The 17,752-nt window shown below is 38.4% G+C and overlaps 1 non-coding gene across 1 annotated transcript; it reads right to left on the bottom strand.

The window, feature by feature from the left end:
• Positions 1–17,275: 17,275 nt before the first annotated feature.
• Positions 17,276–17,382, bottom strand: LOC144455262 (U6 spliceosomal RNA). Its single transcript, XR_013483980.1, has one exon. It is a non-coding gene; the product is annotated as a U6 spliceosomal RNA (small nuclear RNA).
• Between the last annotated feature and the right edge of the window lie 370 nt (positions 17,383–17,752).

The raw sequence follows: 17,752 nt of genomic DNA, 5'->3' as shown, positions 1-17,752 counted from the left end.
TCAACATTCAAGTCCACCAACAGGTCTTAACAAGCAAGTGTTGGCAGGAGGGCATGTAACACATTATCAGGAAGTCCAACATGCATCAGCAGGAATATATGTGTGTAATGATTTGTTTACAATATGATCCTATATAGTTACATGATGCAATATTATGCCATCAAAATTTCAATGGAGAAAAAGCCCACAAATTTACAATTATTACATTTAAGATGTCATTTTTTAAATGCTTGCTCTCTTTTGCTCTTCTCTGTCTCTGTCTCTCTCTGTGTCTCTCTGTGTCTATGTCTGTGTGTGTGTTTGTGTCTCCCCTTCTCTTCCTCCCTCCCTCTCTATCTCATAGTATTCATAAATTATCTCTCCTTGCATTTTGTTGGGGTTTTGTTCCAATTTTTTGCCTTTGTTTTAATTTCTTGTTATCACACAGAGTCACTAACTTCTGTTTGGTTCATTCTAATTTTTAAGGAGTGTGTTGCTTGGATAAGGTTTTGTACTTGTGTTAAGCTGTTAATTCTTCTTCCAAGTCTTTCCTCCATAGCCCTGGCTTTTTCCAGTTCTTTTTTCTGGTGCTCTCTTTTCAGTTACAAAATGATTTTAACATTTTTTAATCCTTGCTTCTTTACATCCAAGAATTCTAGTTGAATTGAGTTCAAGCTAAGTTTTTCTTTCAGATTTTGCCTATAGGTGTTTTGGAGTCATTCTCTTATTCTGAATTAGTATCTTGGATATCCCTGTCACCATAACAGTTCTTCACGATGAGATTCTTCTTGTGTTTACTCATTCTTCTAGCCTTATTTCCTGACTTGGTATGTTGGATAAGGGCAAAGTTCTATAAACTTCTGGAGAGAATACCTGAGCTTTGGTTGGTCCTGCTTTATATTGTCGTGGGTCTCACTGCTGATTTCTCTTGATTTTGAGTGCTACATTGCTCAAGGCTCTCAAGGGTGGCTGTTGCTGGGGACCTGTAAGTTTTCAACACAACCAAAGTTGTCTAACCCAGGTTGAAGTCTGATTGTTGCCCTTCTGGTCCAAGCTTTGCAAACTCTTGATGTGAATTTGAGTCTGAAAACAGCACTGTAGGTTTGCCTGTGGTGGGAGCTCCAGCAACCACAGCTTCTAGCCCTTGCTATCATCAGCAACTTGGAAGTTTCTTCATGTTCTAAACAACAGAATACCATGCTCCTTTTTAGTATGCATGGCCTGCTCTGGTTACTCAACTATAGGTTTCAGATCTGTCTAGAGACTGAATCAGAGATTCTGATCCAATATCAGGCTTCCATAGCTTCTACCTGCTTCTATTCTTCCTCTTTGCCCAGAACATAGCTTCAGGCCCACAACCACTTCTTGTGCTAGTCCTCCTCCCCTAAACACAGGTGTCCTCCTTGGTCTACACTGGATCTGTGGATATGAGCAACAGAGTTTCCATTTGACACCAATTCCTGCTCTCTGCACTGCAACACATCCTTCTTTGCTGGATCCAGAATTAGCTCAGTTCCCATTCTGGAAGGCTCCACATTTGGGTGCCATCCTGGCTCAAGACAGTCCCTAGTATACAAAGAACTTCGTCTGTCTCTCTATGGTGATCTGGGATAGAAAAAAATAACTTGTGATTATTCTTTGGACTTCTTGATCAGAACTTAGTCCAATTTTTTTTTTCACCCCCTAGGTCTTTATGGAGTAGCTGTGTCAGAGTTCTGAGTTTTACTACTTCCACCTACTCTGCCATCTTGACTAGTCTCTCATGAAGTATGGCTTGCAATGATTCTTAAAAGTGTCACAATATAATACAGAACAGACTTTCACCTTGTATGCCCTTCCTCCTATTTTCTTCCTCTCTGCCTCTTTTGCCTAGCTTAAGGGTGCCCCAATTGCCTTCAGCATCATACTAATTGGCATGAGTGAAATCAGAGTATTTGGTATATCTAGGTGGCTTAGTGAATAGAATGTTGGGCCTGTAATCAGGAAGAACTGTGTTCAAATCTAGCCTCAGACACTTATTAGCTGTGTGATCCTGGGCAAGTTACTTAGCTTCTGTCTGCCAAAGTTTCCTCATTTGTAAAATGGGAATAATAATGGTATCTACCTCCCAGGTTTGTTTGTGAGTATCAAGCGAGATAATACACTTAAGGTTCTTTGCAAATCTTAAAGCATTATGTAAATACTGATGATTAAAGAGTAGTCCCTCTGAGAAGTTGACAGAACCTGTATTGCATGTTGTAATCCTATCAAGAAATATATATTTGTGTATGCATGTGCATATATGTATATGTGTATACACACATACACATATATATGTATATAGATATAGATAGATATAGATATAGATATAGATATAGATATAGATATAGATATAGATATAGATATAGATATAGATATAGATATAGATATAGATATAGATATAGATATAGATATAGATATAGATATAGATAGATATATAGAGATAGATAGATAGATAGATAGATAGATAGATAGATAGATAGATTCCCATTTTGCTGTCAATGAATGTTTAAAATATTAGAGGCCATAATGAAATTTCTAGGCTTTGAGATGATAAATTGACAACAACGATTTGCTTTGATGGTTGTATGTGTGTGTGTGTGTGTGTGTGTTTGTGTGTGTGTGTGTGTGTGTGCATGTAAATAGAATACCTATGCACATAACCCTAGCTTTTGTACATTACACAGCTTCTACCCAATATTGTAGACTAGCCTAATCAAGCATCATTCCAAAAAGTGAAAAATAATAGCCTGCGCTAGCACTGACTTGCATATGTATGTAACTAATGCAAGGAGATCTGCATGCATCTGGGCCCATTCTCATAGGGACAGCCTGCAATTTAGTCTGGACAGCAGTGAGCAAGAGCAAAAACAATTTCATAGCTAACTTATCATCTATATTGTTATAATTACTATGTCCCTACCCCTTCCTTTGAGAGGGGACAGGTATTCCAAATAATAGACTCCATCTTTACACACCTAATAGCACAGAGCATTAGACTTGGGGTCAAGAAGACCTGAGTTAAAATCTGACCTTGGACACTTACTAGCTGTGAAACACTTGGTAAGTCTCTTAATTTTTCTGTGACTCAGTTTCCTCAACTGTAAAAGGAGAATAATAACAGTCCCTACCTTTTAGAGGTGTTATGAGGATCAAATAAGATAGTATTTATAAAGTGCTTTGCAAACTTTAAAATGTTATATAAATGGCCAGTTATTGTTATTATTACTACACAGCCAAGTGGAAATAGAAAAATCCATCTGACGTAAATTACCTCAGGTAAAAAAAATATCATTCTGACACATACTCCCTAGGAGAGACCCCCACGTGTTATACTCACTCACAGAATAGATTCTCAATCTAATTCTAGAATTCCCAAAGTAATTCTAGAAAGAATCTCTCAGGAAAAAACCCAGACTGTTCCACTGCAAAATGTTGCCTCCTACATGAAGAAGTACTGCTTTCCAGTATTACTTTGGTGCCTACTATCACCCCCTCCTCAGAATGTCTATAGGACAAAGTATAGCTCACACCACACCTCTTAGCATTTGGTCACGTATTATCTTATGCTGGGTGATAAGGGTTTCATGTATATTAGACTTGACTCCCAGTCTGTAATTACATTTTGTGAGAGCAGGGGCCACATGTCCCCAGAAGTGTAGGTGGTAACATGGAAGGACTGCTATACCAGCAGCCTGGGTGCTACTGCTGGGTCTGTAGCACAATGAGAAGGGCATTCAGTTCAGAGCTATGTGATAACAGGGAGGTCACTTAGACTCTCTGGGTCTATATCTTCATCCCTAAAATGAGAGGGTTGAAAAAGATGATTTCTGAATTCCCCAATTCTATGATACTATGATTTTCATGACACCAAAACACTAATCTATTCTTTAAAGTCCTTTTGCAACAGGAAAAAAACCATTTGGGGGCAGCTAGATGGTGCAGTGGATAGAGCACCAGCCCCAGAGTGAGGAAGAAAGACCTGAGTTTAAATCTGGCTTCAGACACTTACTAGCTATGTGACCCTGGGCAAGTCACTTAACCCAAATTGCCTAAAAAAAGAAAAGAAAGAAAGAAAGGAAAAAACATGTGTGCCTGTCTACCCTTGGGGGCAATCCTGCCCACTATTTGGGGCAACCCAGTGAAATAAATCTGAGAAGCAGATGAAACCTTCTCTGATGATGGAAAGCACTGCTCCTTGTTTAGACCCCTCCAGCCTCTGCCTTCCAAAAAAAATAAGTTGTAAGGTCAACATATATTACACCCACGTGCTGAAAAATAAACAAATACAAGTGTCCAATTTCATTGTCATCATCAAATGGAAATACCAAGATAAAGGAGTGCTTGTGGGATTGCAAGGACCACATTTCTCTCCATCCCTTTGATGTATACCAAACTCCTGGATACTCTGCCAAGGTGTGACTAATGCCTTCTTAGTCTGTGCTTACCTTATTGCATAAGTTTTCATATAATTCAGCAAAGCTTTTAAAACTTGGTTTAGAAAGTACAGGAAAGAAAAACTCACCTCTGAAACATTTTACATAGCCCAAAAATCCCCATCCCCCAGCCCCTCAGTACAAAGCAAGTTTTATTAACACACCATGGCAAGAGCTCAGTTTAAAGAGTACTGTGGGCATTAAAGGGGATTGTTTTATGTCTCTGACATGAATGCTCAGGGTGGATGAACTATCAAGACGTGAGTTTAAGTGTGATTAATGCTTTGTAACTGGAATATATCCAAACTTATTAAACCCAATGGAGTAAAAAAGCACAACTTTTTCATATTATTTCCAAGTTATATAATTAGGCTTCATGTTATATCAAATGAAAATGCAGATAGAAGGAAGAGGGGAAGAATGCCTTCTGTTTTATTTACAAAGAAGTGTACAGAGGGAATCATGCATTTTGATAAGCACAAACACAGCACTTACTATGCTCTCAATCTAAGGAGAAAAGACTACCTCCAATCTCCCTGTATATTCAGAGAGTATTTTCACAGACACCTGAAATAACATCTGGCTTACTGGGATGTAAAAAAAAAAATCTGAGTTTCTAATAATTTATTCTTGAGGTTTTTTTTCCTTAAAAGCTAGAAATTCTACAAATGCAGCTTAAATAATATTCTTGCATATCACACAAAATATCAAAAATATTAAATTCTTACCTTTATACCTAAGGAAATTATTTTAACCTAGAAAGTTTCCAATAGCAAGAAAACTTATCTGAACTTAGATATTCAGATCTGATTGATTAGGCGCTATGTGTCTCTTACTGTTCTGACTTACAATGTTTCACAAGGCCAGTGCAATTTCTGATAATCATTTCCCCACAACGAGTTACTCTCTGTCCAGGCTGACCTGATACATCATTTCCATTTCAAAGAATCGGCAACCTGTCCATAGAGCAGGTGATTGGACACCACCTCAGCACAGTTATATGTTTGTCAAGCAACTTGCTAAGCCTTGAAAAATTAGACTCTTGGGCATCAGTACCTAGTGTTCATTTTTAAAAGGTAGTTAAGATGCTGGTGTGTGTTTTGTTTTTCTTTTAATATCAAAACCTATCCCAACCAATTCTAAATTCCAAGGTAAACCTAAGAAGCCTCATTTTGACAGCATCATTCACTTGAATGAGAGGTAGGAGAGGAACATAAGGTACTCCCAGGTCTCTTAGCTGATAAAAGAATAACAAATACTGAGGGGAAAAAATTCTGCCAAACAACAAAGCTTCAATTTATTATACATGCTCATCAATTTAACCCAAAAAAACCTTAAAAGCCTGAGGGTGATCCAACCCCTTTAATACCCAAGGCCCTAAGCACGGCACAGATCAAGGCCCAAGCCTCAGCCTGCTTTGTCTGCGAAAGATGAAAGCCCCACAAAAACAGGTGAAGGCTCTTTTTGAATCATCACCTGCAATTAAGCAAAGGAAAACTAAGGGGAGTAGAGGTAAGCTGAACTCGCTTTAAAAAGACACCACGGGAGCAGGTGGATGCTTGCTGAGGCGCTGCTGCGGCGTCTGCTGTCACTCTTTCACCAAATGATGAGCATTGACTGGGATTTCCTGCACGTTAACAACAGATCACTTGGTGGGAAAATTTGGCGAGTACTGCACAGGAAGGAAACACACACACACACACACACACACGCACACATATGCACACACACAGTGTCTGTGTGTTACATGTAATTCCTAAGTGCATTTAGTTTGCCTGGTTTTTGTTTTGTTTTGTTTTGGCTATAACAACAGCAAGCCCACAAGGAAGAGTAACCATTTTAAACGAAGTGTCACTATGAAGACTTGCATTTCAGTGTCCCTTCTACCCTTGTTATATTTTCATGTATATCTTCTCAACTGAACCTCAGCATCCTAATGACAGTTGCCCAAATCTACTTTATCCATTCTTACCTTTTCCTTAAGCCCCGCCAAAAGTCTTTAAGGTTAAAAAAACACCCAGCTCAACAAATGTATACTCCTTCATGGTGAGAGACGCAGATCTACAATATACATAAAGAAGCTAACAAGGATGCTTTCAGGATTTGGTCACCACCCTAATAGGAAATTTCATCTTAAATCTTCAATCAAACTTGTCTTCAAGAAGAAAGACTGATTCATCAGAAGGCATAGAAGAGGACTGAATAGGGCATGGTATTGTGGAGCTAGGGGCAACTAGGTGGCACAACGGATAGATTGCTGGGAATAGAGTCAGGAAGACTCATCTTCCTGAGGTCAAACCCACCCTCAGACACTTACTAGCTGGGTGACCCTGGGCAAGTCATTTAACCCTTTTTGCCTCAGTTTCATCACCTGTAAAATGACATGGAGAAGGAAACAGCAAACAACTCCAGTATCTTTGCCAAGAAAACCCCAAAAGAGGTCGTGAAGAGTCAGGCATGACTAAAATGACTGAACAACAACAACAACATTATGGAGTTACAGTAATCAGAATCTTGACGTAAAAAAGGAAGGGTTCAATTTCTGTTTTTCACCCACACAAGCTTCTACATATCCAGTTTTATTTTTTTGTTGTTGTTTTTTTCTCCCTGTATAATCAATAACCGCAATCAATACTAACTTTTTTTTTCTGCCAACTGATGTAATGCATTAATCTGATAGGTAAGAGCTTCATTTCTTAACTTCTCCAACACTTTGGGAAATAGAATGACCCATTATTAGTGCCCGAAGGTCATCTAATCCATCCCTCTCATTTTATAGATGAGTAACTGAGACCCAGGAAGATAAAGAGGCTCACCCAGGGTCTTCAGGTCAGAAATCCAGTGTTCTTTCTACCACAGTATGCTTAGCCTCTCCAAGGACAAACTTCAGGAAGTTTAAGAAAAATCCTAGAATAAATTAATTTGCAATGTCCTATTGATACCGCTTCCATTACTCTTCATATTCATTGCCTTATCTCTACTTAAAAGGCTGCTACCCTGGTCCAGGCCATGATTATTTTTCTCCTGGATTACTAAAATATCCTCCCAATTAGTATCTCTGCTTCCTGTCTCTATGTTATCCAATCCATCTTCCGCATAGCTACTAAAATCTCCCTAAGGTACAGATAAGGCTGTGCCATTGCCCTGCTCAAAAATCTTCAGTGGCTCCCTATTGCCTCAATATTCATAACCAAACTTCTTCAGCTTTACGTTTAAATCCCTCCAAAATCTGGGTCCAATGTGTCTTTCCAGGCATGTCATATTCTTTGCACTCATGCAGTCTATGTTCCAGATAAACTGGGCCTCTAGCTGTGTTCCATCTCCCCTCTGAGCTTTTGAAGAGGTTATCCCAGGGGTGGGGAACATACAGCCTTGAGGCCACATGTGGCCTTCTAGGTCCTTAAGTGTGGCCCTCTGATCGAATCCTTCTATAAAGGGGATTTGTTCTGTGAAGTTTGGATTCAGTTAAAGAGACACACTTGAGGACCTGGAGGGCCACATGTGCCCTCAAGGTTACAGGTTCCTCATCCCTGGAGCCTATCCTCCTATGCCTAGAATGGATTCTCTCCTCAGCTCTGCCTTTCAGAAGCCTTCTTTTTCTTCAAGTTCAACTTACCACCTTCCCTGATTCCACCTCAAATTGTCTTGTATTTATTTATCTGTGTATGAATTGTATACACCACCCCAATAAAATGCAAACTCATTGAGGCAGGGGCTATTTCATTGGGTTTTGTGTATGTGTCTTGCACATAGCCAGTTCTTAGCATACTAAGAATTAATTAAATTGAATTAATTTTGACAATTATGGTAGCAATGAAATGGATCTTACATTGTCTCGCATAGCCTCATATTACCTTCTGCCAACATGTTCATAATTTTCAACTTAGACCCTCATCAATTTGGATCCTATGGGGAAATCAACCTTCTAAGTTTTTGGTAAAAAACTTTACATGTTCTTTTTAGGGAGGGTTAAGATGACCTAGACCTATAATTTCATAAGCATAAGGAATTCCCTAGGGAGAAAGCTCCCTCTACAAATACAGATCAACCACTGTACCACAACTCATAGGCTTAGTTGCTGGGAGACTGAGAGGTTAAAGTGATTTGCCCAGGGTCACATAGCTAGTATGTAAGCCTGGGTCTTCTTGACTCCAAGGCTGTCTTTCTGTCCACTCTAACATACTGCCTCTCATTTAGTCATTTAGTGAACATGAAAACAGAAGCATTCAGGATACAACCTAATCATCTGAAATACAACAAAGCCAATGCATCCAATGTAAAATCACTCTCTTATTTATTACTAAAAAGAAGAAATCTTGGATCATGCCAACTCATTACCTATCATTTCTATGCCCTAGCAGGCCATTTTTATATTTTTAATTCTACCATTATAAATCATGATAATTTCTTTAAAAGGAGAATTAAAAGGGAGAAGAGGGATCTGTTTTGCTGCAGGGGTGGGACCATTTCCCCAGTGGGTGTGCAGGTTTGGCGACAAGTCAAGTGCCATAGAGATGAAGACTAAATGCTTTACTCTCAACACAAAGAGACTTGTGGCTTTATCTATTCAAACTAACTGTGAAGAAGAGTATCAGGTAACCAGTGCTGTCATTGTTGGTGTTTCCCTCCCCCTCCTTCCCCAGAGAGTAGATGTTGGTGTGTAGTCCTACTCAGATGCCAGTTCTGAGCAGGTAGATGATGAATCTAATATGTGAAACCCATTTTTAATGCAAGTGTCTAGGTGGGATAGAACAAAATCCAGCTTTAGAGGCTAACCATGTTATGTCTGGCTTACATTGTACAGAGCTGTTATATTTGAGGGAACATAAGCTGCCTCTAATTATATATGAAGGACATATCTATACTACAAAATATCATAATATAGTACCATCCTACTATTTATGTGATTGCACACATAAATGAGAGGTCTTAAGCCACCTCTGGGCTCGAGATCAAACAGAAGACTCATAAGACATCTGGGGGGTACTGGGTCTTCTAACAGATCTTTACTCTTTCTTCTGTTTTTAATAGTACTTCCTTCTCCTTCTCAAGGTAACTTTACTGTTTTAGTGCAGGGGCTTCTATCTAAGGGGCAGCTAGGTGGTACAGTGGATAGGGCACAGGTGCTGGAGTCAAAAAGGCTCATTTTCCTGAATTCAATTCTGGCCTCAGACACTTACTAGCTGCTTGACCCTGGGCAAGTCACTTAACCTTGTCTGCCTCAGTTTCCTCATCTGTAAAATGAGCTGGAGAAGGAAATGGCAAACCACTTCCGTATTTTTGCCAAGAAAACCCTAAATGGAGTCAGAGTCATACACAACTGAAACATCTGAACAACAACAACAAATTCTAAGTCAATGAAAGCTATGCTAGGTTTTTTTCAAATATTTAGATTTTTAAGAAACTGGCATAAATCATGACTTTGGCTTTCTTGACAGGTGAGTGGATGCCAAAACTAAAGCTTAGAGGAAGTCTCTCACCATGCTCCCAATCCCATTGATCCAATGGGTTTTGATTTGACAATGAAAACAGATGAAAGGTATAGAAAATGGAAATTTTGCCTCCAATCACCATTCTCTTGCCCCCCTCAACCACAACTTTTATGAACAACTTGATATCATCTTGGTTGATTTTAGCTGGGGAAGGGGGAAAGGAATAAAGAGAGAACAGATAAATGTTCTACCTCCTCCCAAACTCTTACACTTGATATATCCTATGCCCATCCCAAAACTTTCTCAGGACCTAAGAAGGGAGTACGCAGCCTTATACCACTTACACACACACACACAAACCTTTAATAATACAGGTGTAGGAAATTCATTCTACCAATGCCGATAGTTCTCCCTTTAATCTTAGTTTTAGAGTTGTCGGGCCCCTGAAAAACTTGTGACTTGCCCACGGTCACATAATAGCTATAGCTAACATTTTTATAGCACTTTAGGGTTTGCAAATCACTTTTAAAATATTATCTCATTTTTGCTGGGAGGTACTATTATTATCCCCATTTGACAGATGATGACACTGAGTTATACAATGGTTAAGTGACTTGAACTGGGCCATACAACTAATAAGTGGCTAAGGCCACATTTGAACTCAGGTCTTTCTGACTCCAAGCCCAGTGTTCTATCTACTGTTCTACCCAGCTGCCTCTAAGTGGTTGGATATTTTAGTCTTTCTTAGCTTAATTCCAAATTGCATTCCAAAGACGTTGGACCAGTATACAGCCCATAGTGTATGAGAATGCCTGTGACATCCCTTCAAAATTGACTCTTCTGACCATTTATAACCTTTGCTACTTTGTCAGGTATAAAGAAAAATTTAGTTATTTGAAGCAATTGTTCATATGGTTGCTAAGCTTATAATTCTTCATTTGAGAATTATTTGTTCATAACCTTTAACTACTTAACTCTTGAGAAATAGCTTGGGGTGTTATATATTTGTATTACAGTAGCCCCCACTTTATCTTAAATATCAAACCCTTTCAAAGATATTCTATGCAAAATTTTCCCCAATCAGTTGCTTCCTTTCTTATCCTAGGTGCATTGATTTTGACTATGCAAAATCTTTTTTAATGTGATTGAAATGATTTTACCTTTTATGTTTGATTCTACCCCTAATTTACTTAAGAATTCTCTCACAGTCTGGTAGGACTTTAAGGGGCAGATTTATAACACTTTGTGTCTCATTCTTCCAGGAATCATTATTTTTGTCTGGAATTTCTACCACAAATCTATGACACCATGGAAAGACACAGGAATTTGATTACATAAATTGCTAAAGGTAAGGGAAGATGGCAGGAGAGGTTGGTGGTTTCCTAGGCTTGTGCACAGAAGTGCTAATCATCTCATTCAACCTCAGGCTTCTAACTGTATTAGCCACACAAGGATGAGCAAAATGACCTGGAGAAAGAAGCTGACCATGTAAGAATGTCTAGGTGCCCATTTTGGGTCCTAGACTGTTAAAGTACTGAATAGCTTACTAGCATAATGAGCTGAATAGATCTGCTTGGCAGCCAACTAAAAGGTAAGTGTAATTACTACAAGATCTGAGAGCTCTTTTCACTTTCGCACAGTAAAAAAAAAAAATTAGCCTGTGTATCAATTGAATGAGGTTCTTAAGGATACATTAACGAAGGAAGTGAAGAGACTGGGATCCACTGGGGAGAGGTATAAGGTGAAAGAGAAACATGAAATATTAGAATATCAGTATACCCTTAGACTTTAAGCATAAAGACCTAGAAAACACGAGTGATTGTACAAAGTTTGGGGCGTGGTTGGTGCTATCTGTGTGTATATATATAGCATGAATGAGCTGGTAGCTCAAGCCTGGAAGGACAGGGCATATTCATGTATGCTCTCTTGAGTGAGCAGGCATTGCAAGATTAGAGAACCACCTGGTGGCTTGCCCAGGTATAGAGCCACCAAGCAGCTGCTCTGACCACATACCCCTAGTGCTAATAGAGGAAAATACTACACTTTGGAGACCCAAGCTGATCTGTTGGGGGGTAGGGAAGGGGAAAGGGGACATGTTTCCAGTTTTTTAATGTGTTAAGTGATCAGACACATATACAGAAAGAAAAAAAAACTCCCAAATTTTGACTTTGTTAGCACCATGGTCTTACCAGCAATGTGCTCTGCCCTAGCGTGGCTGGGCTAGTAATACATTAATATATTATAAGAAAATTTCATTACAGCATCATTCTATCTAGAGGTTACTTCCTGTCCTTTCAGTCAACAAACATTTACATGCCAGGCACAATATGCTGAGAGGCAGAGATATAAAGAAAGATATAAAGAAACTCTCTGTTCCCAGGGAGTTTGCATTCTAATGGGGGAGGCAACATACAAATAACTATGAACCTACATGATATAAATGGATATATATACACATTTATATGTATGTACGTATATGTATACCATACACATACATGTGTATATGCGTGTGCATATACATGTGTGCGTGGGCATATGCATGTGTGTATGTGTGTGTGGTGTATAATGTAAATGGGAGGTAATCTTGGGGGGGAGATTACCCTCCTTTTCTTCCATATGTCACTAAGCTGATATACTGGATAACAGAGTCAGGATCCAAAAGAATCTTGGCACAGTATTTGGAATTCAATAGGGATAAGAATAAAGACTTCTACTTCCACAAAAAAAAAAGTCAAATTCAGACATAAAAGATAGAAGAGACATGATTAGATAGCAGTTGTTCTGAAAAAGACCTTGTGGCTTCAGGGGACTGCAAGCAATGTGATGCAGCAGCCAAAAAAAAGGTACATTAAGAAAAGCATAGCGGGCAGCTAGGTGGCGTAGTGGATAGAGCACTGGCCTTGGACTTAGGAGGACCTGAGTTCAAATCTGGCCTCAGATACATAACAACTCACTAGCTGTGTGACTCTGGGCAAGTCACCTAACTCCAATTGCCTCACCAAAAAAAAAGACTTTTCTTGGGGGCAGCTAACTGGCACAGTGGATAGAGCACCAGCCCTGGATTCAGGAGGACCTGAGTTAGCTGTGTGACCCTGGGCAAGTCACTTAACCCCATTGCCTAAAAAAAAATTAAAAATGCATAGCTTCCAGAAATAGGGAGATGATGGCTCCACTATGCTTTCTCTACCCTAAGCAGATCTCATCTGGAACATTGTGGTCCTTCTGTGTTAAAACCCCAGTTGTGCTGGTTATTGTTTACATGGCTTTTACCAAGTCACATCATCTCTGAGACCGTTTTCCCATATATGCACACCCTATAAAATAAGGGGAAGAGACTACCACAGTGTAATTGAAAAAGCCCTGGCCAGAGGACCTTTTTTCAAATCCTGGCTTATTTACTTGCACCTATATGATCTTGGACAAGTCAACCTCACTTCTCTTCATCTTCGTTTCTTCCTTAGTAAATTGATGGGGTTGGACTATAACTTCTAAGGTTCCTTCATCTCTAACATCACTATCTATGATTCTGTGATTTTACTAAGGGTTATGGTTCTTTCATTCAATCTATTACCACTCTACAGATAAATGTTTCTCTTCTTTCCCTACAAACTGGTGTTTTCCATACGCTCATACAGAGCAACTATCTTATTAGACATGTTTCCCTTCCCCTTAGTCCCCTTGACTCCCCCTTAAGGGATAGTCTTCTTCAACTGCTGGGTAAAAGGCTTGGCTCCTTAAGGATAACCATTCTTATTTACACATCTGCAGTTCTAACATCAATGTGATTAGTCCATCTGTCCCTTTTATCATCCCTTATATCCACACTCGGTTTGAATTTGCTTTCAATTTGTCAGACCTATATGCATATATATATATACATATAACCTATGTATGTGCATATATACATGCATATGTATATGCATATTATGTACATAGACTATAGATGTATGTGTCTACATATATATCTATAGACATAGATATAGATATAGATATAGATATAGATATAGATATAGATATAGATATAGATATAGATATAGATATAGATATAGATATAGATATAGATATAGGTATAGGTATAGATATAGATATAGATATAGATATAGGTATAGGTATAGATATACGTATAGGTATAGGTATAGATATAGATGTAGATGTAGATGTAGATGTAGATGTAGATGTAGATGTAGATGTAGATGTAGATGTAGATGTAGATGTAGATGTAGATGTAGATAGATATAGATATAGATATAGATATAGATATAGATATAGATATAGATATAGATATAGATATAGATATAGATATAGATATAGATATAGATATAGATATAGATATAGATATAGATATTTATATGTATGTGCATATTTTTTCCACATGGTTGGGCAATAGGTATTCTCTCTTCTCTTACTCATGTGTTCTCCTGGTAGGAATCCGAAACCTTGAATATTAATCCTGGTAAGTAAGTAACAAACAGAGTGTCATATTCATACTTGGCGAGGACCTGCAATCCCTTGCAAGGACTTGTACAAGGGATAGTTACACATTAACACAAACTTTAATATATTGACTTTGCATTCTGTATATTTGGCTTAGCCTACCCTACCTGCTCCTGAACCACCATGCAGGGATTTTTTACACATGTTTTACAGGCTTTGAAAGAGAGCCAGATCACTTTAAGTTTCTTGTCACATCCTGCCATTCTCCTATGCCTTGGACTTTTGTGGTCCAATTATACCCTCTAGCCTCCTTAAGAGCTGTTAAACAGCCTGTGAGAAATTCTCTTCCTTTCTTTAATTAAAAAAAGATTTACCCACATTCATGCCTCAATATGCCATCATGAACTAACTGACCTTGGGCAAACTACTTCCTCTCTCTGCGTGCCAGTTTCCTTGTATGCAAAATTAAAAGTTGGGATATTATAATCCCTAACATTCTTTCTATCTCTTAGACCTTGAGATTCCCTTGTCAGGATTGGGGAGAGGGTGTAGCAGAAAATTGAAAGATTTCAATATTCAGACCATCTGATATCCAGATTATACAATTTTCCTTTCTGCAATATATATGTCACTATACCCATCATGTTGACTGACTTACTCAGATCCAAAATGTCTTTTTTTCAATATTTTCTCCCCTTTCAGAATCTCCTCTTCCCTCCAAATATCCAATACCTTATGCTGCCCATACAGATAAAAAGTACCTGATAAAGTAATTTACATTAAGCCAATAAGGATGTAATAAGGATATAAAGATGTCAGACTCAACTGCAGGAGGCCCAAACCAGATTAAAATATAATTAGGAAAAGTTTAAAAAAATAAATAAAAACATAACATAGATAATGTTAATTTGTGGTTTTCTAAGTCAATATGCTGCACGAGCAGAGTTCCTTTCTATTTGAGTTTGATGCCACTGATTTAATACATCACCTCTGCCAAAATTATTTGCATTTTCAATAGGTAACCCCAAAGAAATGAATATCTAAAATAGGGGTTCTTAATCTGGAGTCTATGAACTTGGTGTTTTTTTTCTTTTGATAACTGCATTTCAACATAATTGGTTTCCTTTGTAATTCTATGTATTTTCATTTTATGTATTTAAAAACACTATTCTGAGAAAGAGTCCCTAGGCTTTACCAGACTGCCAAAGCAGTATATGTCACCAAAAAAGTTTAAGAAACCTTATTCTAAAGGTTGAGTTTCAGGTGCCTGAGTAAGGAACATATTTATGGCAAAAGGTCTTTCTAGGCACCCCCAAAATAATACCAGATACATTACTGCTTCTCCTACCCGTAAAAAAAAAAAAAACCAGATCAGATGACACTGAAATTCTCCTGTAATACTTCGCAAAAAGGAAGAATTCAATATTAATCCAGGACCACCCTGGACTATGTCCAAAGGGGTTTAACTAAACTTTAAACTTTGGACTACTGAAATATTAAGAAATCTAATGATCAGACCATGTCACTTATGAGGTGCAGCACCCTGGCATGAGCTCTAGGGTATTTCCTTAAATGTAATCAGTTCCATCTAAAAGCCTCAGGTTCATTATAAAATGATTACATTGTAGGTTTCACTTCCTTATGGGAGATATCACCAGCATGAAATATATGCTTGTTCACCTTTCCAGTTCCGGTTTGTTTGGGATTTTTTGTTTGTTTTTTGCTTTGTTTTCTCTTTTTTATCAGACCTGATTTAACTGGTATAGGGAACTGTAGGTAAGGCAACTTGCTTCCTGCCAATGTGGGTCAGCACCTGTGTCACAGCTTATAGTCTTGATAGTTACCTGGGCCATTGAGTGGTTAAATGACTTGTCCAAGGAAGCAATAGACAGAGTCTTTGGAGTGCTAAACTTCATGGGATATGATTCATGGGATATGAGTTCAAATTCCAGTTCAGCCATTCACTACCCATGTGAATTTGGACAAATTATCTAAATTCATTGGGTCTCAGTTTCCTCATCTATAAAATAAGTTTATTGGAACGATTACCTCAAAGTCCCTTTCACTTCTAAATCTATGATCCTAGGAACCCAGGTCTCCTTCCTGACACTTAGGTCATCTTTCTATCCCCTAACCTACAACTGCCTCCATTTCATTAGTCCCATTAAAAATGTTCTAAATTGAGATCAGCATTTTCTACCAGCCCCATCTACATTCATCATGACTCTTTGGTACATTCTATTTCGAGCAGGAGGCTAATGGGACACAAATTGAATTCCCATTAAAAAGATATCTAAGGAGGGAAGGCAGAATGGCTACAAGGCTGTTTTTAGGACTGGGATTTTCTCCACGTCTATACTCTAATTTCTTTTGACCTGTTGACATGCTCATATGCATGCTTACAGCAGAGTCGGCCCAATGATAGTTGCCCATGGTGAAAGAGCAAAGTGACTTCAGTAGTCAGTCAGCATTTGGAGACAGATTAGCTATTATGGATGGGTCACGGTCCAAATTAATGAAGGGACTACCAGACCCTAAAGGTAATATTGTGAGGTGACAATGAGGCAAGGTAAAAATCTTTTCAAGACCTTAATCCCACACTTGACTCCTTTCTCTTCTGTGCCTTCACCTAAATTTCTTCCCTTTTCCTTTCCCTGTATGTATATATGCTCCATGTTGGAAAAAATTCTTCATTTGGCTTGTTATAGACCACCACTACCACTAGATACTTGTATAGTTTTATTTATCAAAGGTGTATTGTGTACACTCCCTTCTTCTGTTTCCATACTATTTATAGCTCCTTACTCCCCTACAATCTAGTTGCCCTCAACCACCATTCTACTGAAATTGCCTTTCCAAAGGGTGACCTCCTACACACCAGGTTTAGAGACTTGTTGTCAGTTCTCATAATCCTTAACATTTTTAAGCAGTAGTATTCTTATTTAATTACTCTTTTCATTTCCCAACCATTTATTTAAAAATATGGAAGACTTCATGAACTTGCATGTCATCCTTGAACAGGGACCATACTAATCTTCTCTGTATTGTTCCAATGTTAGAATATGTGCTGCTGAAGTAAGCATTTGCCTTAATTTTGCTGTAGCATTTGGCACCATTTACCACACTGTCCTTGAAACTCTTTTTTTCGTCCCTTGGCTTTTGAACACAGCATTATTCTGATTTTTAGAGTTTATAATTCAATTCAGAAAACATTTGTTAAGTGCCTATCACAAGTGAGAGGATTCTAACCTCTAGAATTACATTGTAATTGAGCTTTCTCGTCTCCTTCTAGGGCTCCTCTTTCTCCTCCAGTACTTATTTTGGACATTCTGTCTTTCCCTCAGAGCATGAGGCTAATTTCGTGGCTTCAACCAACATTTCTATTCTGGTAATTCCCAAGTCTGTATCTCTAGCTCTGACTTCTTTCTTATCCCTGATAACCCTAGCTAATAC

Source organism: Phascolarctos cinereus, unplaced genomic scaffold (assembly GCF_003287225.1).
Source record: "Phascolarctos cinereus isolate Bilbo 61053 unplaced genomic scaffold, phaCin_HiC Scaffold_1;HRSCAF=81, whole genome shotgun sequence".
NCBI lineage: Eukaryota > Metazoa > Chordata > Mammalia > Diprotodontia > Phascolarctidae > Phascolarctos > Phascolarctos cinereus.
This window is presented reverse-complemented; position numbering and strand designations above follow the sequence as displayed.